The 15,185-nt window shown below is 40.1% G+C and overlaps 1 long non-coding RNA gene across 7 annotated transcripts in view; it reads right to left on the bottom strand.

Moving 5' to 3' along the window:
• Positions 1-47: 47 nt before the first annotated feature.
• Positions 48-15,185, bottom strand: part of LOC119706053 — a 77,489-nt gene continuing 62,351 nt past the window's right edge. For 5 of the 7 annotated variants that reach the window (XR_005258384.1, XR_005258387.1, XR_005258389.1 and 2 more), the window contains 6 exons: positions 14,725-14,815; positions 11,050-11,217; positions 8,038-8,257; positions 7,573-7,650; positions 1,905-1,972; positions 48-1,353 (listed from right to left, as the gene is read on the bottom strand). This is a non-coding gene — a long non-coding RNA (uncharacterized LOC119706053). The remainder of the gene's footprint in view (positions 1,354-1,904; positions 1,973-7,572; positions 7,651-8,037; positions 8,258-11,049; positions 11,218-14,724; positions 14,816-15,185) is intronic. The other 2 variants (XR_005258390.1, XR_005258388.1) reach the window with 2 other exon arrangements.

The following is a 15,185-nucleotide window of genomic DNA, read 5'->3' as shown; positions in this document are numbered from 1 at the left end:
AAACCCTCCACCCCCCAAAAAAAACAAAACAAAACAAAAACCCCACAACAACAACAATTAAAAAAAACCCCAAAAAATAAAAAAAGGAAAAAAAAATCCAACCTAAACAGTTTTTACTGCATGTAGATTGGTTTGCAAAATATGTGTATTAATCCTAACCTGTTTACACTAGTGGAAGGGACAAACCAGCCATCACAGTATTTGTAGTTGAACATGGAAATGTATCTGTAATCATATCAAGTCCCAGCAGTGACTCTAACAACTTCTTGGACCATTGCCATAAACAAAAGCACTAATTCCACAGAGAAAATGTTCAGGGGCATAGTTTGCACCAGTTAATCAGGGCACGGTCAACTGCATTACTGGGACACAGCAGCCTGCTGGTCATTCAGGTCTGTGACTGCCTTTTGCTGCAGAAGCAGTGCTCTCCTCCATCCCTGAGACTGCACTTGATGAGATCCGTGGCCGAATTCCTACTCCATCCTCAGGGTCAGGCCTAAGGGGCTGGCACTGTGCTGCTCATTATTCACCACTTGCCATGTACAGGTGACCCGAAAACCTGACCCACAGCCCAGTGAGTCCCCTTTGGATTTCTCTGTGCTCCAAATCAAGCCTCAAGAGAACAATTAGAATGAATGAGCTCAAATAAAAATGAATTTTTTGGGAGTGTATTTATGATCAGTTTTGCGTGCTGCCCTTTGCTCCCCGCCAAACCCCTGGCTCAGGTGTAATGCAGCTGAAGAAAGTTCTGGGCAGGAGAGGATTGCATGTTAATAGATATAAACAAAAGAGCTACTTACAGGGGAAAAAACAAAGATGGCTGTGAAATAAAAAACTATTCAGCAGCATCACCACCCACAGAGAATGAATTTCACAGGTAGGATTGTGCAGATACAGCTATTATGGAAACATGAATCTTCAACTCCTTTACATTATTATATTTTCCCTTCATTGTAAGGTTTGTTAGAAAAGTAGAATATGCTAATAAACCTCTCTGATTTGTCTCCCTTGAAGTTTTGCGTGAGCAAAGTAACACATTCCATTTGAATTTCATAATTTATATGTAATTATTTTTAGTTATGTTCTCTTCCACCCTCAATAGGCAGCTAATGAATTTAGGAAAATTTATAGCCTCCTTGAATTGCCTACTGTAGTTTCTCACCAGCATTAGCTTGAACTTAGCTGGCATCTACACTCTAAAAAATCATCATTAAAACTTATCTCAATGCAGGTGTAATCTGGACAAAGAGGTTTTTTCCTCCCATGATCTCCTGCCTCTGTGTTGCTCAACATCTCATCCTGTGCCATTCAAGGCTGTAGTAGCTGAAGGCTGGAGTATTTGAGCTTCTCCACCTGCAAGAATCAAGGGATAAATATGTATTTATTGGTCCACAACAGCTGCCATCCTGTGATGAGATAATTAGGCATATGCAGGGAGGGAATTCCCATGGGACTTGGGGTGAACAATTTGATTTAGCCTGGAAAGGTGAAGGCTGGGATGGGGTCTGCTGCTTCTGCACAGCAGTGGCACTGGCACAAACACTCCTTTGCCATGAGAAAATGCCAAAAGGAGGCACAAGGAAAAGGAGAACTGCTCCCTTCACTCTGTCCTGCCTCCACTCCATCTTCACCAGCAGTGGGAAGCAGTGGCTGCCCAGCTTCACCCTCACACCTGCAAACCTTTCCATGGCCTCATTTCCTCCCTCCTCCACATCCTCCCACAGAAATGGGTTTATTTGTTAAACAGAAAGACTGACTTCTTTTGGTGAAGTATTTTAAGATAGTCTGTGTCTGTATATGAAAATGGGGACTTATTTCCTAAATAATCTACATTTTCTATAGGTTACATGAAACTATTTTTAAAGGAAATTCATAAGTATTTTTGAAATTTCTTTTGCACTTACAGCCTCTTCCTTGCAGGGAAGTCTCATCCCCATTTCTTCATGAGACATTCAACATGTGCATTCATTTTCTGTTTCAAATAAGAAGAAGATCCAAACCCCACAGATGTTAATAGAAAAGAAAGCTTTTTGTCCTGATGCTGCAAAAAGCTTTCAAAACAGTGAAACGCAGAGTTAAAACACACTAATGTGGAAAAAAAAAAAGTAATTTGAATCCATCACAGTGAAATACACTATCACTACCACCTTAACACAACACATTAAAAAACACCAAAGTACCACCTGCCCGTGAAAGGCTTGATTCTTATGAAATTGTTCCTTGAGAAAATGGTCCCATAGAACTGTTTAACTCTACTTAATCAGCACAAAACTAATCAAAGAAGATGACTCTCATTTCCTTTTCTAAATGAAAAATGTCCACTTCACAAGGGAAAGGTCAGCTGTTAGGCAGAGTGCTGGTGCATTTTAGAGAACCTAAAATCTGCACCTGGACTTCTTCACATCCTGAATATTTTCCTCCTTCAGTTTGGCTGAGAATTGCTGTTTTAAACTACTTTCTTCTTCCTGGTCCCTTCATTATTCTGACAGTTGTGTCTTTCCTAGAATTTACTCTTCCTGTAACATTTTCTGGATAAAATACAATAAATTCTGTTTTATGTCCTAATTCCAGCTAGACAGCTATAGAAGTGTTAAATAGCTACTGTGACATGTCTAATAAATAGCCATCTAACCACATTATAAGTAACCTCAAATTCAGCCCAATAAATATTGCAATAAATTTGTGTTTGCCAGTAATCTGTATAAATATCAGTAATAAGATAGACCAGAAAGGCTAACCATACTAAAGAGCTTTGATTTTGGAAAAGGGCCATGTGCAATATTTTATTCTTAGAGGGGAAAAAAACCAAACAAAAATAAAAAAAAAAACCCCTCAAAATCCCCCAAAATTGTTTAGCAAATAATATAGTGTTGGGAAAAGAAGAGATTTTTCAACAGGCTGCAATTTATTTAGATGACAAAAAATGAGATATACGAAGCAGGGCATGTTTAGCTGAATGTCAATGGCAGTTGCAACATTTTCATGGATTAAAAAGCAATAACTTTCCAGTTATTAATTAACTCCTATTGCCAATACCATTACCAGCAGCTGGAAACGTCTACTGAACAACACACACAGGACTTTTTCTTCCAGACTGCAATCCTGTTCCGACTGCCAAAAGTTTTGAAAAATATTCCAAGTATTTGGCAGACTATTCAGTAGCTTCATCAATATCCCCTTCATCAGCATTTCTTCACCTACCACCCGGATTTTGCCATCCTCTGGATGACAGAAGGCAGGAGCAACTCAGCTGGAAGAGGCTGGTGTGGCCCTGGTAGGAAGGGGAGGGCTGTCCCCACGTCCCACGTGTGATGTGGGCACCACCAAGCCCTACCTACCATGGACACCCTGTTCCACCAGACCAGGGGTTAGGCTCCTCATCTGTGCTCTACCTCCTGGAAAGACCTTCTGCATTTCCACTGCTCAGACTTGGACATCTTTAAGGTTCCTTCCTGGCTTTGCTTTCTCATTAACCAAAAAACCATTCACTGGTGTGAGCAGTGATGATAATACCTGCCACAGTTCTGTGTTTATTCCGGTCTATTTAGTTTAGGTTGTTTAGGTTTTATTTCTATTTATAAGCTTAGCAAAAAAAAAAAAAAAATCCATTCAGAGCAAGCTTTTAATACCACTGTTCATTCTTCACTCCCTATTTATATCCTTCTGGAGCTCTGTGATCAGAAGATAGTACTACCAGCTTCCCCTGGTGTAAGTTTGTTCATAGAAAAAAAGGCAAGTTACACAATAGCTCTACCATTACACAAAGGATGTGCATCAACATCTGCACAAGCTAATATTTTCCACAGGGTCAGACTAATGGGTCATATACTCTGCAATTGTTTCTAATGGCTCAGTTTTGGTAAGGACTGTGGAAGCACACAAATTATGAGAAAAAGGGAATATTTCTTCTCATTCAACTTCACTTATTAGTGGTTGCACCCCAGGGAAGTGGGCACAGCCCCAAGCCTGGCAGAGTTCAAGAAGTGTTTGGACAATTCTGTCAGGCACTCTGAGAGCTCTCTGATGTGTCTCTTGGGGTGTCCTGTGGAGGGCTAAGAGCTGGACTTGATGATCCTTGTGCATTCCTTCCAAATCAGCATATTCTGTGATGTGCATTGAAGGTATGAAAGGTTGCCCATGAAAACCTAAATATTGGGCAAGGCACTGCAGATGTGAAAACAGCAATTTTCTGGGAGTCTATGAGCCATGTCAGAAACGCATCATACATGCCTGCACCGCAAGTGGGGTTAGCTTGTCTTCTGCTCCTTGGGACACCACCACACAGAAAGCTTGGAGCTCCTGCATCAGATGCATTGATTGGCAAAAATTTCCCAGGGGCAGGAGACACCAAAGCTGTTTGCTCTCATAGGTGATTACTCTTTCCATTCCATCCATGGTCATCCTTAGCCTGCCCCACTCTTTCCCTACACAACTCCCCACAGGGGTCTGCATCTCCCAGCTCCACAGATGTGTCAGCATGGAAGGAACAGTCCTGGACCTCCTCAGACTCTGTATGGTGCCATCAAAATCCACTCCATCTTCCCCAGTTATGACTGCTTTTCTGCCTGAGGAGAAACATTGCAAATGCAGAGGTGCTGGGTGGTTTTCTCCAGATGGAATCTAAGCTCTTAATTTAATAAATAAATAAATACAGCCCAGACCTTATTGATACAGTGTCTTGTTCTATTCATGAGCTATCTCAAAGAGGGACAGAAAGGCTCTCAGCAGAGCACAGGATGGGCACATTGAAGCAGAAAAGTGTGTGGGTACAGAAAGCCCATTTTCCCTCAACTGCTTTAAATCACAATCTCATTACAGGTGGAGGGTAAATGGAGGGAAGTATGAACCTCAATTAACAGGTCAGGGGCTGGGACAGATCTAATTATAAACCCATTTACCCCTAGCCTAAACATCCTAATCTTAGCCCAAAATACACAAGTCTGCCTGGAGCGACACAAAGCAGCGATAGCCCGTGCAGGGACTTCCAGCCTCAAAGAGCCCATGTTGTTCTTTCAGCTATCACAGTTTATTTTTTGGACATTGAGACTCCAGAGGCTGTGGAGCAGCAAGGCACCATGAAGAATACAGTGATTTGTGACTTCAAGGATGAGGGGAACCTTTTCAACGATACCATTGTCTGTCTGTCTCCACAAGATGTACTGCAAAGGTTAATTTGTTTTGAAATCCCCATTTTAAATTTGCATTGCTGATCAACCTAGCAATTATAAATGTTAATCTATTCTTCAGCGGCCTTAAATTCAGAGACCGAGACTGTTGAACTAAATAAAAATTCTATCCCTTGCTCTGATTTATTAAAACTTGAGTGATATAGAGAACCCACTGAGTCAGAGCACTGATAGGAGCATGCTTTCAAAGCACATCCTCAATTAATTTTAAAGCAGGAGGGACCAATTTATATCACTTTGATTTAAATCAGTTTTGTTAATTGTGATTTAAATCACATTTAAATAATTCAATTTGCATTGCAGTTGTGCTTTCTAGCAGATATTCGTGACAAAGGGTTATTCTCACAGACTGACACCTAATAATAAATGCTTGATTGCAAAGAAAGGTAGCTCTGAGCTGGCATTTGGTATTTGTTTTTGTTAACTCTTAGTTAACAAAAACAAATAGCACACTAGTATCACACGTCACTATATATCTAAGCATTTCTTTTGGGGTTTGATTTTTATGTTTGATTTATGAGAAAACAGGACATGGAGTTTTTAGTCACCTGATTCACTTTTTCATGTGTGCTTTGTGTCATGCTGCTTCTGAACAAAAATATCCAGAAGAACATAATTGTTTAAGTGGAACTACATTGTGTCCTGCATATTTTAGGAAATATTATCAAAATATTCCTTGCATTTCAAGGCAGCTGAGGTATTTGCACTGAACACTGCAAATATCAACAGCAATAAATCAGCTGAGCTATTTTTTCCTTGCTTCCCTATTCTTCAAGATTAGAACTGGTTGAGCTCAGATCTTCCCTCCCCCCACCCCACCTTTTACTCACAAAATGGGAAAGGATAAGCAAATTCCCCTGTTTTTTCAACTACCAGTTGTTTTCTCAACTTGGAATACTCTAGTCATTAAGTGATGTAAAGCAGATAAAACAAAAAGAAGAAAATGTTCTTTTTGCACCTGCAAAAAAAAGGGCTGCAGCTGTCAAAAGCTAGTTTATTACTCAAAAAATTCCAATTCCAGGTGTCTAGTTAGTAATTTCTTCCCTTTAGTGATATGACATTCTTCAGAATTATGGCAATGAATATCTACTCAGTTGTTATTTTTATGAAAGAGGTTATTAATAAGAAAATAAAATTTTATTTTGGGCATTCATAACAAATTTAGGCTGTCATCGTTTCAGAACGCATGACTTCAAGTTTTATTTTCAGAAGACAAAAATATTAATTTAAAAATTCAGAGGTGAATGAATGTGTGTTGTAAAAACACACACAGATTTCTTGGCACTAAGGAGCCACAGATAAAGGATGAGAATGTGAATGGACTAATTGCCATCTATTTCTTAAGGAAACAACAAAAATACTGGCAATTTTTATTTTCTAGAAGATTTTTCTCCTGCCCTCAACTGACAAAGTATGATTTTTACCACTTTCACCTGGATGGGGATTCTTCCCTCCCCACAAGGAAAACTCTGGGCAATGAATCCCCACAGCATAATTCTCACACAACATGAAAGAAAAGGCACAGCTCTAATATCAAAGTGTTGTTTCTTAATCCAAATGCTTATTCTTGATTCTATCTAAACCTCTACCTGAGTAGAGATTAGTTAACTAAGTTAGTTAACTATGTTAGTTAGCAAATGGCTGCTGGGTAAGAGCTTTCCCACTCAAGTGCTTGATGCAAGTTTGCAGCACAGTTTCTTAGGGCAATGCTTTGTTTCAGTGGACTCAGTCTAAAGGTTGGACACTACTATTTTGGAAGTGTTTTCCAACCTTAATGATTCTATGAATCCCATCCCCAGCAGCAGGACAGGGCATGAACACTGGCTGCTCAGGCAGGAGGGCAGGGCTGGGGTTTACACACCTCTGTCTCTGGGCAGCAGCACCACAGCACTCAATGTCCTTTGGAGCTAGGTAATAATTTTCCTCTGGGCTATTCTTGCTGTTTGGCACTAGGAAATTGTGTTCTCTGGGCCAAAAATCTGTGGGGTAACAGAGATCACACAAGAGACACCAGACTGCAGTCTGCAATGGGGTTTACATTAAGTCCTTCATAGCCTAGTCAGCCCCCAGAACATGCAGCCTTATATTCATTTTAAATCAGTATTCTGAAATAAGAGATGTTTGTTTTAATTTCTGCATGAGGTGCTGAAGATGCCATCTGGTACTTAGTTACTGGTGTTAACCAATAACCAGGAAGAATTCTGTGTTGGTGCTTAGGTCCTAGAAAAAATGATTTCCCCAGTATGGTAAGAATTCCCCAGTATGGTAAGAATTTGAAATTAAATTAAATAAGCAAGCGAGTTATCTTTTCACCAGTTCTGAGTGTGCAGCACAGGAATATGCTCACCAAAAGATGTGGGAGCACTGGGAATAGGCAGGCACTCACCTGGGAGGGAGCAGGACAAAACACCCAGCTGACTTTTCCATAAAGCCTTGCAAAAGTACTTCCCAATCAAATGAAAACCTGAGTGAAAAAAAAAGAAATTAAAATAAAAATTTGATTAGTAGACAAAAATTTTGCAAAAGGGTAAAAGTGTTTCTGTTGAGTAAGATTTTTTGCTTACTCTAAACTTCAGAATAGGCACAGGCTAAAAAGAGGTGCCAAAAGCAGTGACTGGGGAGCTGTCTCTGTGCTGCAGTTAAGGACATACACCCACAAGTTCCCCTTAGCAACATCTACTGAAAACCACCACAGTTCACAATTCCTCTGTGCAAGTGCCAGCCTACCTAGAACTGACAACTCAAATGTGCAGAACAGAAAAAAGGGATCAGTAAATACCTGAGTCCTATATTTGGAGAGCTGCACTGTGCATTCAAGACCAATTAAATACTTTAAAACCTCAGTGAGTACCTGCAAGAGTTATGTCCACTAAGCCCATCAAGTCTGCAAAACTTGCACAGGAGAATCACAGAGGAATTTTGCAGGGAAGGCTCAACACACAGATGTAATTTTTATGCTTTGGAACACATAGGAAATTCCAGCAATCGTTGAATGAAGTCTGAATGTCTCGTTGAAAGATGTGCATTAAGCAAATATAAACCACCAAGTAAATACATGGAAAAAGCAGTTCCTAGGAAGAAACAAACAAGTGATATGTGGCATCAGACTAAACAAGCAAGTGCAAGGCCAAGATAGAGCAGCTATCTCTGAAATCACTAGGAAGCAATCATAAAGAAACACTTGAAATAACAAATAAAATAGAAGAAATAGTTCTTTTCCCCTACCACTCATGTCTGAAGCAGTGCAGAGCAGCCTAGAGCTGGACATATCATTCTCCTTTAATCCCTTCACGCTGACAGTGAAAGATGCTGCACTGTGTCCACTGTACCTGGTCATCAAGGAATTGCCTCTGTACAAGGATTCCTCCTTTGTACAAAGCTGAGGAAATTAGTCTGCTCCTCCCAGACAGCACTGGATAAGACACAGGGGTGTCTGAGGAGCCACCACACTCCTGCTGCTGACAGTGAGGTGATCCCTGATTTTGGAACAAGCCTGGCATGCACCAAAACAGCCAATGCTCAAATGACACTGCTCATGGAACATTGAATCCTAACCAGATCCAAATTTCAGGTTGGCTTTCATGACACCAACAGCTCATCAAGATGTCTGTGCTAGCTAGATATTTCACCTCCTGTGTGAGGAAGGAAAACAAAACAAGTAAAACTAGCTGACATCAGGAAAATTGAGAAGCTGTAACTCGTACAGATTTGGCCCAGAAATAATCAGATTCCTCACTCCTTTATTTGCTCCTGGACCAGATCCATTCTGTCCAGATAAACTCCTCCTCAGTGCACTACACAGCCCTGGTGTAATGAAGTGATGGGTCGTGCTGGTGCTATCACATCCAGGATTTATGAGGAGACATTATCACCTCAAATAGGGAATTGGAGGGGGCAGAGAGATTGTGGCTCTGCAAACAAGTCTTTGAGGCGTGTTTAGATGGGTGAGATGCTATCAATCATATTAAGGTGCATATTAACCGTGCACATCTATTAGCAAAAGCAGGCACACCTCCTACAGGTAATTCAGCATATTTCCTCTCCTTTCCCGAGAGTAAAATGTCCAGGGCTGATACCAAAGCTGCCTTCCCTGCTGATCCCCTTTTGTCTCTGTTTGGCACATTACTTGCATTCTCCATTCAGCAGCAGGTGTGCATAGCTGGTCAAACACTCCAAGTTATTTGTCAAAGTTTTCCTAAGGCTTTTCATCTCCCTGTTTTCCCATGAGGTGCCCAAACACAAGTCATCTCTGTTGGCTTTTGGAGCACATTAATTCCAAGCACAGCATCAGAACTGGCAGGTAATCAGTTAGCTGGAGGTTAAAGAGGAACATTTTTCCCTAACAAGGGCAACAAAAAGGTGGGAAAGATATTTCTGAATTAGAACATTTTTATTCAGGTAATATATTTCCTAGAGGTACACCTTTAATGCCAGCTCATGGGCAATTCTTTAACTAGATGCAATCTGAAAAGCCACTGAAGGTGGAGAAAAACAAAGCAGAATGTCTGATTTATCACTTCTGAAATGCAGGGTGGGGGGATAACAAACTGCAGCCTCAAGGCTTTGGGCCCTGAAGCACTGCAGCACCCTGTATCTATGAGGACAGAAAGAGGAATCCTCCAGCTAACTTCACTCACACTCTCAGACTGTGGGAGACGTCACTGTGAGGGCACAAGGAGGAAAGAGAGGCCCCCACAGGCAAGGGCAGGAACGCAGGGGCTCTGGAGCACTCAGCTGGCAGCATGACACAGGAAAAGGGGTCTGCGGGTCTGGCCACACACAGCTTTTGTCACACAGTGAAGAGGGAAGTAGATGATATCTGCCCCATCTTGTAGCCCTGATCTAGAGCCAGCTAATTGGTAACAGGAGTTTTATGTAAAGATGAGCTCCATGGAATCTTTTAACATGAATATCTCTCAAATAATTTATTTGATTTTGAGCTATCTCCTAGGAAACAGTCCATTTGTGTCAGCATTAAGAAGTAGGATGCCATGCATAGTTAGGAAAGCCTGTTAACCTCCACCCTTGAAATGCTCATCCCTACAAGACAGGAGGAGAGAGGGCGAAATGGGACTCGATCCCAAGGGACCGTCAGTGGGAGCCTGGCTCCTGTTTGTGCTTCAGTACTTCTCACACCAAATTTATGCTCAAATTCTGTCATGTGGCGTCAGGCCAAGTGGATGCACAGGTAGCTGACTGAGCTCAGGAATTAATTGGACACATTATGGCCCCAAATTCCAAAATGATTTGTGGATGTGAAAAACTTTCCTACCCTAATCAACAGGAATATTAATGTGCATGAAATTGGATGGGTCAGATCAGGATTAATCTCCAGAGAAACAAAACCATGTAAAGGCTCTTATTTATCCTGGCTATGCTGTTTTTCTGAGAAGGCAAAAAGAAAAAGAGGAAAGATTTGAATTATAGCTATTTGATAGGTAACATTGCAGTAGACAGGTTAGTCCTTGTAATCTGCTGGCACCAGCAGCAGAGGACTAAATCAAATAAGTTTTTATTCATCTTATGTATCTATTAATCCAATCCATTGCAATGGTAATTCAATATTTATGTTTGTATGAATTACTGCAGATTTCATTCTCTTTTGAAAACTAGGATAGTTGAAATGGTACAGGATTGCTTTTTATCTGACAGAGCTTTAATCTTTTGCTTATTGTGGTTTCACCTGAACTGTTGTTCTAAAAACTAAATAAATTAGGTTTTGGTGAGATAAGAAGTTCCAGTATTAGACCCTGATACCATTGGTCATGGTGTCATGATACACCAGACATTCCTTATAAATAATAAATGTGTGAAGATCTATTTTTTTTGACTGCCTGTATTAGTTTGAAGAAATAGCACTCACCACACGGAGTAACATTTAACACTGCTCATACTGTAGTCAAATTCCACTCTTAGGAAGAGTGCAGAGGACTTGCAGAAGTCAGGAGAGACTTTCTTCTCTACTTGTAGGAATGAACATCGTCTGTAGCTCTTGTCAACTAGTCACATCCGTCATGGCACTCTTAATTTGCTACAAAGTATTTCACAGAAAAATAGATCAGATTTCTCTAAATCAGAACACGCCTGCTGCTGCACCCTAGCACTGAGATTGCAGTTCAGCATCTTGTTCCACTCTGCAGTGAAGAACCACCTGAAAGTCAGACTGGAGGACAAAATCTGCAAACAGACTTCAAGGGAAAATCCCCTGCCACCTTCTATGTGCCCACCATTTCTAGGGTGCAGGTGAAAGAAAGTTTGTAACTTCTGTGACTAAACAGCCTTGTTCCTCAACCTTGCTCCCAAAGAAATCTTGTATATATGTTAAATCTGGTCCCAGGCCCAGGAAGACAAGACATCAGCATGATTCATAATTCAGTTTCAGAATCAGTGAATATTTTTCTTTGTTTATTCCATACAGGACCAGTCAAATGGAAGATTTAGAATGACCTTAAAAAACTGAAAACAGGAACAGGTGACAACTCTTAATGCTGCCGTACCATAATCCATGCTACCCCAAACCATTCTCCAAGGCAAGAAACAGAAAAACCCCATCAAGAAAATAGTGCCATAAAACAGAAAAACAAAGTATAAACAGGAAAATAAAACCAGACGCCAATGTGCACCCAAAGGAACTATTAAAAGCAAAATGCTTGTCAGGATAGGATGCTCCACTGCACACATCTGGTGCTCTCAGCAATACAGAACATTTCTTTAATTGCTACACCTGAGACCAAGAGCAAGAAATAAATCCTAGGCACTGATCTCAACGTATTTGGAGACAGGTAGAGATGAGTAGCAGCATGAGGATTTCATTGACGATAATCAAGCAGTTATGCATTACTGCACTGAACAGACACGCTCGGGATAGATCTATGCCTCTATAATTTGATGTCTGTTTTTTAAATCCTTCTGGTGCCAGACATTGCAGAGATAACTGTGATAAGCCTCCCATTTGGTATATATCATGCAATACTTTTTGCACCATCCAAGATGTCAGTTCAGCAATATCCAGTGGAAAAGGCAACGGACGAGATGTCAGAGCAGCTGGACTGACTCCAGGCTGTTGTTTCTTCTCATGGCTTGTTGCAAGTCACTGAACTTTTCTGTTCCTGTTTTATTTACTCAGTCTCTAAGTACTGGCTACATGTTTAGACAGCACCTTGCATGATAGATCCTCGTTCTCTCTCAGGCCCTTAGAAACGTGTAAGTCAGTGTTATTCACATTTCATGACTTGGACTTTTCCTGACAACAAACAGTGAAGCCTGTGTGTTTATTGAGAGGAAAGGATCCAAAGACAGGCTCAACACAAGAAAGAACATAACTAACACTTGTTCTGAGAGGCTGTTAGGTGTTTCTAAACTGGAAAATGAGCTTGCTCAGCAAGTCCTCTTGCTCAGGATCTCTGTGTCCTTCACCTCTCAATAGGATGGTGAGATGCTCCTCACCATTTTACTAAGTGGTGTGAGTCCATGCAAAGGGTGGGTTAAATACTGATGTTACAATGTTCACATCCTTATTAGGATATGTTATCGCATCCTTAGAAGAAGAATATGATTTGCTCTGAATCCAAGCTAAATATTCTAAAATTGCTTTTAATAATTTCTTTCAGAGTAACATCAAGGATTTCCTTTTCTTGACTCAGTTTGCTATAGCTTGTCCTTTGTGAACAGTGGCATGCCAGAGCCAGCTGAAATTATTGCCTATATATTTCTCAGCTGTATTTCATGTAGACCTGGTGACCCAGTACCCCATTTACCCAAAATATTCAGTTCTCAGCTCTGCCATTTCCCAAATCAGGAATGACATATCCTGAACTACATTAACTACCTCAGAGCATTCTCATCCTTCACAAAATGAAATTTTAGCCATTTGTTGCTTTACAGCACATTTGAGGTCAGGAAAAAATATGAGGTTCTCATTCTTCAGGTGGGTACTCGGGTGCAAACTCCAGTATAATCACATTCTTAGGACTGACCAATACTAAATACAGGATGCAAAGGTGTCATTTAAAGAGTCACTGGGTTTTAGCAAATCTGATTCTGTTCAAATAGTGTCTTTTCCACACAATTCGCCCTGCCTTGACACAATTCATTTAAAAGAAAAAATGATCGAATTAAAAAGTTAAATGGAAATTATTTTTTTTACACAACAGAATATTGCCCAATTATGATGGCTCATTGCTCCAGTGAATAGCAGTGCAGCTGAGCAGAGGGTTGTGAGAAGACTTCAGCAATCAAAGCCATCAGTCCTGCCTGTTGTGATCAGACTGCAGTTTCTGGTGAGTTTGGGGATCAGTTTCCTGATTTCATCTTTCATAGAGCACAAGCAGAATATCAACAACAAGCAGATATCAACAACCTCTTTACTGGAGACCACTGGCTCATTTTACCTGCATCTGCTGTGGACAATGTCAAAAAATGTTACCTCTAAATTGTCAAACTAAGATGAAGCCTGAGACTTGCTGATCCCTCCTCCTTTTGATGCTCAGGGGAGCTGGACATATTTTAAATATCTGATTTGATTTGTAGGGAATGTAATGCCTTTTTAACCAAGCTGGAATTTTGACCCAGAAAAGAAAACCAAAACTCTTGATAATTACCTTGAAATGTGCTCTAATGCTGTATCAGAAGAGAAGAAATTAAGTCAATATTAAAATAATGAAAAAAACAAACCAAAACGAGAATACCCACAACACCCAAAATTCCAACTCTATTGGTCCTGAAAGTCTTTCTTATGACAGTTGTTACACAACAATATATTTTCATAGATAGATAAATATAGATCATGCATTTTCAATGCTATTAAGAGTTAATAAGGAATGCAGATACACTGATGTGTTTCCTTTTCCCCCCATCTTTAAGAAACTCCTGAGTCACTGGACTTCCAGACCACATTTATCTTTCTCTTACATGAAAGATTCCCCTATACAAGGATTTGTGACTAGCTCAATGACAGGAAAATTTTTTTCCTGAAGTTGAATTTCAGACTGCAAATACCTCTTCATTGTGCAACTGCCTTTTCCTCCAGAATTACGTTAAACTTATTTAAGGCTTTCATTTCAATTTAATTTAAAATAGATTTCCTGAAGATGAAAAACCTTTGGGTTTTCTTTTGGCCTTCCCCTTGTTCCTACTTCCCATGTAATAATACCATAATGATTCATTATTTGATGTTCTCTGGCTTCAGACCTATACTATAATTGCCTAATTTCTTATGAGAAAGGCAGATAAGGAAATATTTCATGAGGCTTGTAAATAACTGACAAGGACCACAAGACTGTAGTTATTTTTAATTTATATCTGAAGTGCTTTGCTGTGCTAGCTGAAATAATGTGTTTGTATAGTTTTTCTGTGCAGCCTGTATCATTTATCACTCAGTAACCAGCATGAGCTGCACATCCTGCTTTAAAACCTCAAAGTATTTTCCTAGTTACCATTACAGCAAGGTATTACAGTCTTCTGGAGAACCTATAGTGGAGTAATAAATTGCATGACTTTGAGTAAAAAACTTTTCTCTTTGATTTAACTCTAGTCTTACCAACTAGAAGTTTCCAGTCCTGCATGGTTGCTTGGCTTTCCTGTGCCAAATGAGTCAGAGTTTGATCTCCTCCAGATTTTTTATTACACTCCTGCAAAATAATTGAAGAAAAAAGGCCCTTAAACTTGTTCTGAAAGCTGAACTTGCAATATCTTTTCATCCTGGCATTTAACTCTGAGAGGGAATATGGGTTATCGAATATATCCAGCTCCCAGCATCACACTGCTGCTCACATGATGAATGTTACAGGTGGTGGTGCTTATGCTAATAAGGAAGTTAATGAGAAAAGCCAGGCTGGTTCATCTTCTGTAAGAAAGAGAATTAAACCCTATATTTATCAACTGGAAAAAAAAAAAAACCAAACACTAGAAAGGAAAGAATGGGTACACAGTCCAAACAAAATAAAATTCAAGAAAGGAGAAGGAAACTATCATAGCTAGAAATATCAATGAACATTGTCG

This window comes from Motacilla alba, chromosome 12, assembly GCF_015832195.1.
Source record: "Motacilla alba alba isolate MOTALB_02 chromosome 12, Motacilla_alba_V1.0_pri, whole genome shotgun sequence".
Classification (NCBI taxonomy): Eukaryota; Metazoa; Chordata; class Aves; order Passeriformes; family Motacillidae; genus Motacilla; species Motacilla alba.
This window is presented reverse-complemented; position numbering and strand designations above follow the sequence as displayed.